This window comes from Triturus cristatus, chromosome 8 (assembly GCF_964204655.1).
Source record: "Triturus cristatus chromosome 8, aTriCri1.1, whole genome shotgun sequence".
In the NCBI taxonomy this organism is placed as follows: domain Eukaryota; kingdom Metazoa; phylum Chordata; class Amphibia; order Caudata; family Salamandridae; genus Triturus; species Triturus cristatus.
In genome coordinates this window covers 852,985,196-852,999,072 of record NC_140591.1, presented here as the reverse complement: position 1 = coordinate 852,999,072, position 13,877 = coordinate 852,985,196, and the positions used below count along the sequence as shown (strand labels likewise).

General features: G+C 40.9%; 1 protein-coding gene across 7 annotated transcripts in view; it reads right to left on the bottom strand.

Annotated features, from left to right (window-relative positions):
- Nucleotides 1-13,877, bottom strand: part of ST3GAL6 (ST3 beta-galactoside alpha-2,3-sialyltransferase 6) — a 722,381-nt gene that overhangs the window by 61,246 nt on the left and 647,258 nt on the right. The gene's annotated exons all lie outside the window — the stretch shown is intronic.

The following is a 13,877-nucleotide window of genomic DNA, read 5'->3' as shown; positions in this document are numbered from 1 at the left end:
GCTTAAATATTCTTCAATACTTGCCTATTTTACAACTAATGCAACAGCAACCATTTCTCATGACAGTCTACCATCTTTTTTTAACAGTGCATGGCACATTTTACAGAGCCTATTTCTGTCCATTTGTACTGCAGGGCAGCCAAATAAAAATCATCAATTGGTCTTTAAATACAATGTCATGCAGGATATTCTAAACCCACCTGAAAAACACATACTAGTATGTTCGGGCCACATTCAACATTCAAAGGTGCAAGTAAGTTTTTCTTATTAAAGCTCCAAAGTTATACTACAGAAGATTTCTTGTATGTCCTGGCAAGCACGTTTGAAGCCTAAGTCTGCAGAGGTTCTTAAAAACCATTCATCGATGTACGAATATAGACCCATCAAAAATAATTTAAAAAATATTTGTTCCTGGTTCCGGGTCATGCTGCAGAATTGTGTTTCAGAGACTATACTTCTTGTCTACCCGTGATTGAGTGTAACTCGTTACCAGAAAAGTTGGCAGGGTATGCCCAGAGGTGGGTCCCTTGCTCACTTTGCCACTGGATTCATGCTAGCCTGGCTGATGACGGCTGATTAGCCAGAAACCGGTCCCAGGATGCTTGTTTCCGGTCTAGGGAAGACATGGCTTGGCAGTTCGGCTGGACTGTTCCCATGAGGCTCAGGGTCAGACTGATTTGCATATGGCCATGTCTGAACTGGGGGGCGGAGTGAGCTAAAGAAGGATGATGGATTAAACCCAGATCGGTTGACTGGGGGTGAGTGCTTGCAATGTTCAACACTCCGTCCATCCCCAGATTTTGCTGCTCTACCTTGCATCCATTATTTTCCCTTTCATCTCCTTGTAAGGAAAAAAAACAGTTGGCTCCTAACCCCACTTCCTCATGTAAAGTCTCAAAAAGTGACCAAATGGCCAGAGTTGCCCACTTTGGAAACAGCAGAACCATGCTTAAGTCCCAGCATCTGCTCATCACCTATGGTAGACTCAGGCTTCAAGGTATGCCATCTCTATCCCTTACTCAACCTACATCTTGAGCGGTTACCATTAATGGGCTGATAAGTATGGGAAAGTATACTCTTCTTTGTTTATTGACGTTATAACAGTCCTAAGTACAGCCCTTTACTTTTGTCATTTGAAGTAAGGTTCATAAGGCAACATTAGGGTCTTTAATGTATGCTTCAGGAATTGCAATAGGGAGCATTGATAACAATAAATGGGGAGGGGGTAAGTTCATCCTTATAGATGTCATGCACTGGATTCCGAACATTTTCAAAGTCCTAGACTGGTTTTGCAAAAAATCAAATGGCCCTGAGATCATTGCATGATCTTGATATGCTGTACCTTCTCTGCCACCCACCCCAGCCTCTCAACCTATTAATGAGTGCCACTAATATGTAGAGCGAAATATATTTATTATGCTATTTTTCTATTCAGACAACACGCCTTATCAGTAGAATTTACATACTATGGCTGAGTTCAGAATTTTAGGAATCATATCATATATCTAACAGGACAGTAACTGCAAAGAGGCACAGTAAAATGAATCTATTTTATAAATCCCCTTTGTTGCTTTAATTTGCCTAAATAGTGCATATTATTCGAATCATGGTTAGAACACAGGGGAAAGAGGACAGCCTTGTCTCATTTATTTGTTGAACAAGAAAAAGGACATCCTTGTCTCATTTACCTGTTGAACCGAAAAGTCTCAGATTGTATTTCATTAACTATCACCCTTGTAGGTGGCGCAGGTAGGTAGTGAGGGCGACCCAATAACTTTTAGAATCAAAAACAAGGAGGCTCATACAACATGATTGAAGACCTTCTCTACATCCAATACTAGCAGCACAAACTTTCCTCCATCGAAACAATCTGCTTTTATCCATTTGCCATATAATCTCCTGTATGATCGAGGTAATAGTTCCTATGCTCCTGCCTTTACTTAGCAGCAATTAACAAAGAATGAATGTGTGTCCTAATGTAACGTAACTGATGCTATGTAAAGCACTCTTGATACCTGATTGGATTCGGGTCAAGTTCGCGCTATATAAAACTCTGCAAAAAAAAAAAAAATACAAAAATTACAAAAACATGGATCAACCCTTAAGAAATAGCAACACCAAAAGAACTGCACAAGGGAATAAGCCATCTTCCTAATCCCAGAAGTAGTTGGCTTTCTTCATAAATTCCTCATGACTATATAAGGCTTGCCCAGCTCCCCCGCACTTCAATTCAGTATATTGCTACCATTATCCTTGCAGCTTTCAAGCACGTAATGGATCCATACAGGTGTCCCATCACAACTGGCTCATTCTTTGACCATACTGATGCAATCCTTAACCAGGAACATGGCTCTAATCCTCTGATGTTCTCAAACCGAACCTACAAATCTCACTTTATACCTACTTACTTCCTCCAAATGAAACATAATCGGACCCCTTTCATTGACGCCTTCCACGTCTCTTTCTATTACACTTTCCACCCAACCTTCAAATCACTACTCCCACAGAAGCTTCCGACTTTCCCAGCGAGACCAACTGAGTCATCCATCAATTACAGATATGAACATTTACCTCTCTTTACAGGTGGAGAAATTGCTAGTCCAAACTCATAGATGACTACAAACTGGTCTTAAATGAGTTTGTATCAGATCTTAACGCTGCAAAATCAGCTTACTTCCAACACCTCTTTGCCTCCTTTGAACCTAATCCCCAACGCAGCATCAAGTCTTTATTTGCACCCTCTTGTACTACAAGAACCCATTATAGCATTTATGCCATTGACTTTCTAGTTTCCAGATAAAACATCTGTCAGGAGCACAATTATTACTCTTCATACTGCCCTTTACCCTCTTATCCTATACTCTTCCGCCTTCTCACTTGCATGATACCCAACTAGCTACATTTTCCCATGCTACACAAATATAACCAATCCTAATTTTAAAGACAGCCAGTACTTATTGTGCCACGTCGGACAAGTTTAGCACCAAATCATCAAATTGCAGGCCCTCACCTCTGGAGGTCTATCTATTCTCCCAACTCTGACAATTCTGTCCTCTCTGACTCTTATCATGAGTATTTCAAATTGACTGTACTTCTACTATTATCTAAAAAATCCATAGTCGACCCTGTGTTCCGTTCCCTCCACCTTTCCCTGTCACAACTTCCTTTTCCAAAACACTTGATCTAATAATCAATTGACTCTGACTAATAAAACCTTTTTAATGGAGAGTTAGTGCCCGCCACTTGACATAAGTAGCCCTGATGCAGGAATTAAACTTAATCAGATCAACTTAGCTTAACCATCTCATATACCTTCTTGTAGCACTTGAATCAGCGGACCACCTTCTGATACTAGATAATATTGTTTCACCACAAACTACTGGCTCATCACTGAACTTAACTATGAATTTTTTAAAAAGCATTACATATAAATATTATTAAATTACACTATACAATGTCATACCATCCATCACAAACCCTCACAGAGCTGTTTTTTCAATCATTTTAATGGTTCTCTCTTGGGTTCTTGACTCTCCTCACTCTTGCCACCAACACTTCTACATAAAAGTGACCCTTTAAATAAATTCCATCCATGCCCCCTCCTCTTCTCCCTTTTACACCACTCGTATTGGCAATGCCATCGCCTTCATTTCTCATACAACCTAAATGAAGATGCCACATAAAAACCTTACCATCTCATCTTGCTTCTCTCACTCCATCCTTTAATCTTAGAATACTTAAGAACCACTCAACACCAAGCAAACTATCTGCTTTCCTGCTTCTTCTCTTTTCCATCTCCTCTTCCTTCACTCACCTCAATCATAGAATCAGACTGCTTGACAGCTGCTGAAAACTAACAAACTATCTGCTTTCCTGCATCAACTCTGTCTGCCACTCTAACTTCAGTTATGAATCTCGCCAGATACTATAATTCTTTTCCCATCTGCCGATAACCCTACTTGCTCTTTTATTCCTACATGTGTTTGGAATCGATCACCACCACCAATAGAGCAGCCATTTACCAGGTTACCCAGATGAGAGAAAGTGCAACCCTCATCTCTTATTTCAGAAAGTCTACGAATTCTGTGTTATTAAGTAAACACAACCACTGAAATATACTTGTTTAACTCTATTTCCTTGGATACAGTTGTAATCCTCTCAAGATGAACCGTTGAATATCTTCAGATACACTGCCATGCTTTCCTTTTTAAATAGTACAAATGCATGGAAGTTTAATAAAATAAAGCAAAACCAAGAGAAAAACAAAGGATGAAATAAATTGTTTAATTGTCTTAAGGCAAGTTACTAGTAGAGTAGTTAAATTACCAGGTTTTGTTACTTTACGAATCAACAAGATGTTCACCTTCCAACTTTCTACTGATATTGTTTTTTCTAAATACTCTTGACATTTATCACAAATGAACTACTGTGATCCATATCTCAAAAAATAAGAAATTGGAATAAATGAAAAATGTTGGTTAATAGGCATCTTAATAATGAGCGATACAGTGAGAAATGCTCATAAAAATCACAAAAATAGCCAACCCCAGTCTAAAGCTTCTCAGAGTAAAATAAATAATAATCACAGGGGTTGGCATCCATTCCAGCAATACAACTCCCTTAGCAATAGCAAGGCAACTCCTTTAGCAATACCAAATTGAGGGGTTTGTTGTAGAACAATTAAACAATCACAAAACTGATGTTGATACCCGACATTTACAGTAGTTAATAAACTGCAACATGTTAATATAGGGACTCAGGAAACAAGATGACAGAAAAGAATTAGGTGAAAACTTTGTGCCCAGCACTTTCAGAGAATGCCAGTAAAAACCACCCTACCAGTTATAATCAAATCGTGCCCTCGTAGGATAGGTTGCATTTTTCCCTGGCATGTTTTAAGATTCTGGACTTTCAAAATGCCTTTAAGAAAGAATAGTCTCTTTAATTCCAGGCAGGTAGTAATGCACAATAAATGTACTAAGGTTTCATCAGATTGCAAACAAAAATGAAGGCCTCAAAGCAAATGAAGAAAGTGTAATCCAGCTAACTCTTACCAAATAGGGAGCAATAAAAGTGTTAACAGATAAAACGGTGTCTTATACATCTGCTCAAAGAGCAGTACAAATACACGATCATCAAGAAAATCACATTGTTCTCTCCCAATTATATAGTGACCTTCATGATGTGAAAATTCCAAATCATGGGAGCAAGATAAAATGTTCAGCCCTCTTTTTGTCGCAGCTTTAAAGAACTGGACTAAAGAAGCCGTTTCTCACAGATCCACAAATGTCATGTAGTAAGAACAACCGTAACAATATAAGAAAACAACGCAAAAGTAGACTTATTTGAGAGTATGGCTCCCATAAAATTGCTTTCAATATGTTGCCAGAAGAATGAGGAAAGATAGGATAAATAGCTTATAAATCGGTATATATTCATAAATGTTGTACAGTAGTGATCAAATCCTCCAAACACCATTCATCAGGTAGGGGACTTCATTACGCATGTGTAGTGAAAATCCTCTATCACTGGGTTGTTTAGGACCTGTCTCGGCTCTAAAACGGTCCAAATTATTTATCATACTCTCAGATCTCCTACAATTGCTAACTCCTGGTTCTCCCTTCTAAAAGGTTTAGGGTCTTCAAAAACGGGCAGTGATTGGTTATAAGGAAGCGAATGAAGGAAATCACTTGATTTCCAACTATTTTATGTAATCATAATAACATAACAAAAGGCTTGAAATGTCTTAAATCTCACTCATTTTATGTACTTTTGGATATTCAAAATTAACATTTTGCATCCATGAAAGTGCACATCTAGCATACGTTTATAAAAGAGATTAAAGGGGCCTCAGCTCATGCAGTGGCTCAGTCAAAATAATTGGCTTCTTAAGCATTTCTGCCCAGTAATACAATGCTGACCTCTCATCTTGTGAATAGGGCTTATGCCAAGATATCCTATGAGATTAAACTGGAAATTGGGGCCTCGGCTAAAGAGTGGAGGTATCAAAAAAGTGTTCATTTACTAATAATGTTGGCACTGCCTAAAAACTATGGCATGGCATTTGATAGGTGGTTAGCAAGTTAAGCGGACGTTATACACAGTGCAAGCATCTTAACTATCATTGGCAAATGGGGCATGGGGTAAAGGGGAAAATTAAAGGGGGACAAATAATCTTTGATTTGCTAATACCTTTGGGGCAGTTCCACAGATCAACATGAATTTTGGCAGCCATTTGTCATGTTAATATGAGAACAAGCAAGGAGGATATGGTTAAAGGAGGGGGCAAAAAAGTGTCCATTTGAACTTTGGCACCGTTTGACAAATCTGCACAAAATTGGGCATGCAGTTCAATTTTTTGCGTTCTGCTGGCATGTAAAGTTAAGCCTAGGACAGGGTTCCAAGAGTTTTACTTCTGACCTAACAAAGTAGGCAAAGTTAAACGGCGCAAGGGTAAAAAGGGCACCAAAAAAGGATTGGTGCCCTTCACCAAACATGCAAAATTCCACAGACATTTACATATCTAATTTACTTTTGTAACATTTTAAACAGATCTGTTTTGCAAATAAACAACAAAAGGTGGTTTGGAAGGGAACACTAGGACAGGGATCTCAAAGTTCATGGAAGAGGGGTCAAACCTAAAGTGGGATTTGATAGTAACCATGGCACCATTTGATGGATTTGCACGAAAGTAAGGATACCAGAATTGGGGCTGATTTACAAACTTCATGTGCAGCAGGACACTAGCTACAAGATCGTTTTGTTGCCTGAAACAAACCACCATTGCACAAGGGTGAAGGCAATGTGTAACAGTGGTTAGCTGCAAGGTGGGATTAGAACAGGGCCTGGCCTGGGTCCATCCCTGCAGTCAACCACGGCTGCACATGGCTGGTGATCATGCCAATGTGGAGTTGGTAGCAATGTCAAGGAGGCGTTATCATACACCATCACACATGCACCTCATATAGCAAGATATAAAATGGTCCTTTTAAAAATATGCATTAACTCCACTAAGAAAAGCACAGTTCAAATTAAGTTAAGGTTCATTTGGAGCAAATACATTTCCCTTTACAAAAGCAAAAAACCTAATAAATTCCCATAAACCTAAAAATCAATGAAATGTACAGGTTATGAAACCCCTTGAAATTTGTCAGGTAGTGTACGCTATGTGAACCATAATTCTCGCCCCACCATGCTCATGACCTCACATATGACATCCCTAGCAACATCTTAAATCATATCACTGACGACAACATATACGACATCATCAATGGCATGGGCAATGTCAACCCTGATGACAGTATTTTGCCAAGGAATCATAACGTCACTTTAACTGTGGATTAACTGTAGCTTTTGCACCATACCTATTGCTGTGCCAAAGTCATCATGCTTTTTTGTTTGCTACTGTGTGCGTCGGGAGTGTATCTACAAGAGATTTTTGAATAGCTGCTTTAATATTACTTATTTTAACCACTGTTTGTGCATGTGTAGTTTGTGGTGTTTATCTTCTGTAGACAGAAAAGCATGTCATTTTTATTAATTTGTGCTATTTCCGTTCAGTATAGGAACTTGCCCCATTCACAATAAGGATATTTGAGTGGACATTGATCTTGTCACATTTTGGTTGGGCTGTGAGAATGGTCTGATTTGTCTGGCTCCCTCCTCCAAGTGGAGCTTCAATTGTTTTTGGTGCTATTTTCTTCTCAGCAGGGCTGCAGACAGACATGTTGTAAACCTGCTAATTAGCTTATTTAGTAAACAGTTAAGAACTTTTCATTAAAGTGTACAAGGCTTTAGTGTAGTGATAGTGTATGTTTTCATTTCTTATGCTGTTGTTTCCTATCTGTTCTAGTCTAGCTCCGACCTATTCCCTTCGTTGTAATGTTTTAATATGTTCCTTGCTAAAGTTAATGCAATTGTCGTGTTATGGTTAAAATGTTTTAGTGTTAAATAAAAATGTGTCTCTTCCGCATCTTTGATTAGTATTGAATTACGGTGTCGGAGTTGAAACATAGTCGTTTATATGAAATGCGTGTTCAAATGTTACTCGTGAATCATAGGGTCCGTTATAGGCTGCTCTGCCACTGTTGGTGTATGGAACAAAACAATATTGGCATTTTGATATTTAATCACTAGACCATCTTTAAAATGTATCAGTACTAGTATTTGTGGGTTTGTGGTCTTACAAAATGTAATGTAAAGTGAACGTTTATCTGCTTTTTTAAGGATTAATCTAAGGCAGAACATTATGTTTTATTCATTTCAATGAGCACTATTTAATAGGCAAACCGGAATGCCTGTAATTTATAGCGCTTACTAACATCAGCAGTATGAAGCGCTAGAGAAAGTTATAATTATTATTATTGTTAATATTAATAGTATTAGGTGTGGCTAGTTTGGTGATATTATTGACCCCTGTAGTTACTATGTTGAGCCTACCAGACAGCAGAAGCGGTCTGGTTGAAAAAGTCCTATTGTCAGCTTTACACAAACTTACAGTGGGCTTAAAGCCCATCCATTGCTTACCATTTGTTTGCTTTATTGTAACTCATGTGTTTGCTTCTTATTCAATTATTTGACTAGTTCATCTTTGGCATGTCCCTTCCCTGTAGCATAGTCTCTTTCCCTGTGTCCTTCTTCGGCTCACTTTTGGGAAAGTATGTTTTTCTAGATTGCTACCGCACTCCATGAGTGCATGTGTTTTCCAATGGTCTTCCTCTTGTGTTTCCTTAATCACTGCCGCTCCATGTTGATCTGTCATCTGCGTGCTTCTCTCCAAGCATCCCCCAGCTCTACTATCTCTAATATCACTAAAGTTCACTCTACCTCTTATGCTTCCCTGACTCCGCCGTCTTTGTGCTGCCTTTCACTTCCCTCCCCCACCCGCTCCTCCAATGACCCCATGCCCCATTCCATTTGTTTTTTAAACTGTGCTTTTGCGCCAATAGAATACAATTCTTTTTTATTTATCGATCCAAGCAGCGTCTGCAATCATGGATTAGCAACTAAAAAATAAAAGCAAATGGAGCCAATGCCCTTCGGCTGGACCGTGCATGTTTTCTGATGCACAGGTCTCAAAAGCAAGACTTATTAACTATACCATTCTTGATAGATTTTCTTAATTATTTAGATGCGCTTTTAACAATTAAGTAATTTATGTATGTTTGTGTAAATGCATAATGATATTTTAAATATTGCATTGTTGGTTATAACCTTTTACAAGTTTCTTGAGGTTTCAAACGAAATTGATTCAGAAGGTTCTCAGGCACAGTGATAGTGAATCTGAATGCGTTTCTGGGTCAAGCAATGCTTTGTCTACATTATTATGCCTTTACCGGAATTATGAAATCGAAGCGTTTTAATGTAACGAAAATAATGCTCGATTTAAATGCGTTTAGGTTAACATAACCAGGCTTCAATTGACACAAGTAGGCCGAAGTTAACATGCACGGACATTCATTTTACAGTGACATAAATACATGTGCTTTTTAATATTATATGAAGGAGCTTCCTACATAAATGTTTCTCTGTAGTACCTGTACATTACAGAATATAAACAAAATAGAATTCATTTCATCGTACTGTTTGTCGAGCTAAAATGTATGGATTTGTGTTCCAAGAGTAAACCATGTCCAGAATGTTCCTGTATTTGCAACAAATTCAAGAGTCTTTGTCAGGACACTTTTAATAAAAAGAAAATAATGCTCCATTTAGATGTATTTTGGTTAGCAGTCAGTTGACAAGACTAGGCTGAAGTCAGCCTATAGTTAAATTTGTTTTACAGTGACAGAAGGAAATGGCTTTTTTAAATTAAATGAATGATCTTCCTACCACAAGTGTCTCTTCTGTGTCTTTCTCTTTCAGAAAATAAGCGAAACAGAATTCACTTCATGGTACTGATTATTTGCCGAGCTGAAATGTATTCAATTTGGTTCCTTGAGAAGGAAGCCATGTGCAGAATGGTCCTATACTTGCAACAATTCAAGGCTCTTTACTCGAGTCTACTCTATGCGGTTGCACTGTCTATTGTTTTAATTTGTTGCACAAATGAGTTATTTCCTTCATTTCCTTTCTGCAACCGGTTATAAATCTGCACAAACATAGGTGTTCCTTAATGTGTCTTATTTGATGTATCATATTTTCGTTTTTTTACCACTGGTTATGTGTACATAACTTTATCAGTACAGCTCATGATGTCAGATATCACCATGTCGAGAGGGTAGTTTTCACCGTCTGGAACCTAGAATATGTGCCCTTTTTGGGAGATCTACAAAATCTATTTTGCCTTTCTAACTGAGTAGTCTCTATGTCATTATGATGCTGATTTATACTTCTACTTTTTGCTTACTTTCATGAAGACAAACTCAACATCTGTCAGTTTATCCTTTAGACTTTTCTTGCTTTCTGAACTGTGCGGACTCAGCGCTAGTCTGTCTTTGACTTGATACATAAACTATTTGAGCAGATTCCATGTTAGTGCTCTTGCTGAATTAATGTTTGCTCGGGGTAGCTATTTGCTTTGGAAGTTTCCTTATGTTGCTTCCAATTGCATTTTCAATACATGATGCATTATTAATATGAATTTCACTAACTACTTTTTGCCTTCAGTAATTATTCTTAAATTCTGAATACGCCTTTATGGTTATGACTTTGAGACTCACATGGCCCTGATCACGTTAAAAGAGCTAACACAATTTTACAAGAGTAATGTAGGCAATGTTCTAATTAATGTGCATAAATCTTAACTTACAAAATTAACTTATACAATTGCTGAAAATGTTTGACCCGAAGATTGTCAGACATTTGAGAATCCTGGAATTGTTTGTATTAATACCGGTGTACCTGTTGGTGTTGTAAGGAGCGAAATAACGGGAGCATTAATAGGACCATCAGTAAAGAGTTGTCTTACTTGGAGTGTGCTGTCTTGTGATATTTGATTTGGAGTAAAATCATTTGTTTTCCAGGAGTTCCACACAGGGTGTATTATTTTGAGCATGTATCGAAAACTGCATTGCATTATAATGTGTTGCAGCAATAGCTAAAGCTATTTAAATTGTCCTTTTGACAAGGAGGCATTAGGATTTTTATGTGATCTATGTACAAAGGCTTTTGGATGTATGGATAAGGGTTACAGATTTATGGAAATCTAGGATCTATAAGGTTGTCTGAGGAAATAGAAATGTGTGGTGTCACGCCAGGTTATAGGTTAATGTCTTATGAGATCCTTACTAGTCTAGCTGTGTATGAGAATGAATCCTGGTTAATTCAGTTCATTATGGGCAACAGTATAGACTCCGGGCAGTTGTCTGAAGATGCCTCTAAAAGAAGGTGCAAGAATGCAACAAACAGCCTAAAATTATATATATTGCTATAGAAGGGAAATCTCCAGAGAGCAAAATGTTGTTTTGCCTCAATCTTTGAAAATCCTTGCCTTGGTGGGGTCCAAATGTATTACACAGCTACATATGCCTGAAAAAACAACTGAGGGAACCTGTTGGTACACATTGTTGTAGGTATAGTTCCCATAAAGTGGCTTTGTGTGAGATGGTAAAAAGAAAAATGTTATTTGGAAACTTGCCACAAAACATTAGGGAAGGGCATGTGTCCCATTACCACTGAAAAAGCACTGGAAAATGGCAGACAATGCACCAGCAATTAATAGCTTAGTAATGTTTATACTCTGAAAATATAGGTTTTTGTATTTACATATGGCTCTAAAGATTAGGTTGCTCATTTAAAGAGTTCTTCTGCGTCCCGTCTTTTTGCAATAGTCATTTTAAAGATGGCTCCATCTGTGCGGTTTCTGCTTCAGCGTCTGTGGAAATTCGAAAGCTACCCATTCTAAGAAGTCTAGTAGTATTTCTAGATATCAACAGGATTGGGAATACATATGAGGGCATCCTTTCCCCACAAATGTACTCCTGCATGTGGAAGGCACAATTTATATGAAATACAATTTAAAAAAGAAACCGCAAGATCTCTAGCCAGTCAGACATGAGCAGGAGGATTTGACTCCAGCCATCATATTCCTCGTCAAGCAGTTAACTTAGCTGTTCCAAAAGGATTTTTTTCCAAATTCAAAATTTTAGGGGGAGGAGCCTAGCGCGCATCCAAGATGGTCGCGTGAGCACAGGGCTCCCCGGACCCTTGCTGCTCCTCGGAATTTATCCTGAGAATATCCTGATGTGGTTTATGGAATCTGGCAGATGAAGACCGGCTGAGCACATATCTCTTTTCAGAACTCGAATCGGACCTGGGAATCCTGATTTGTCGTTGTTCGAACTTTTGGGACCCACCTGACGGAGGTGCCCGGGGCGAAGGTGATCCGTGGAGCCGTGTCGTAATTGAACAACAGCGGCTGCAGTGCGGTGCCAGTGGCCGCTCTACCACTTTCGGTTTCACTTTCGGACTTCAGGGGGCTGGCCGGCGAACGCACTTGATGTGGCGGGGTGTTTCCTTGGCCTCTGCGCGAGGCTTTGTCTCCACCTGCCACTAGTGTGCCCATCGCCTTGGGTCCCCCCGCACCGCTATATTGTGGTCTCTGGTGCGGCGCTGGTTTGCGGTGCCGTTGCCCCTACGACTCTTGGTCGGCGGTCTTCTTCGGTGTCCGTGACCACATGGGGGGCAAAGGGGGCCCCGAGGGGCGTAAGACTAAGGCCTCCCTCCGCGGGGGACCGGTCCAGGCCAACAACATGGACCGCTACACTCAGGGCAGAGGGTCCCCTGGAGCGACCGGCCCCCCCCCCGGACGCCGCCGGTGGTGGCACGACCGTCTCTCCGGAGCTTTCCCTGCAGGACATCATGGGCGCCATTGACGGCATCAGGGAAGCCATCGCCACGCAATACGAGGCCCTGGCCCGTAAAATCGACACGGTGGCAATCGATGTCACCTTAATCCGGGCAGATCTCTCCAAAACTAACGAGAGGGTTCAGGCTCTTGATGCGCGGACCTCCACCCTTGGTGCGGATGTGTCGGACCTGCAGGCCGCGCTGGGTGACATCAAGGCGGTCAACGATCAGATGGCCCGGCGGCTGGAGGACTTCGAGGGACGGGCCCGACGCAACAACATCCGTGTCATAGGCGTACCGGAGTCCTCCGACAACCGCCCGGTTGACCTCCTGGTCGAGGAACTCATCCTCCAACAGTTGACCCCTGCAGGCCTAAGTAAGTTCTTTGCCGTGGAGCGGGCCCATCGAGTTCCGGGCGGTCGGCCACGGCCGGGGGCCCCCCCGAGGCCTATTGTGGCCAAACTGTTCCACTATAGAGACCGAGATGCGATTCTGCAGGCCTCACGGGTCCACGGCCCGGTTTGTCATGAGAACTCATCCATTAACTTTTATCCGGACTTTACCCAACTTGTCCAGAAACAGCGGATGGGATTCCAGGGGGTGAAGCGTCGTCTCCGTGAACTGGGCCTCAAGTACTCTATGCTCTACCCTGCAAAACTCCGAGTGGAACATGAGGATCGGACTGCCTTTTTTGACTCTCCTGTGGCCGTGAGTGACTGGCTGGACTCGCTGCCGGACAGAGGTGGCCGTCCCGGGCCCTCTGCAGGCGCCGAAGGTGACGGGTCCCCTTTGGAGTGACTTTTGGTCCTTGGTTTTGCCATTTTGCACTGTTCAGCTGGGTTTTACTTCTTTTGTTTATTTTGTCTCACTAGGACCTGTGTGGGGGGCGGGCGGGGACGGGTCCCTTTCCTCCTCCGGGGTCTTTTCGTAGAATGGGGTTAGTAGGGCGACAGGCACACTGCAAGTTGGGGGGGTTTTTTGGCCCGCAGGGGTGCAGGGTGGGGGGAGTTGGATTTGGGGGGGGGTTGGGGGGAAGGAGGGGTTGTTTTGCTGTGTGTTTTTTGTTTGCAGGGCGAGGTATTGATTTT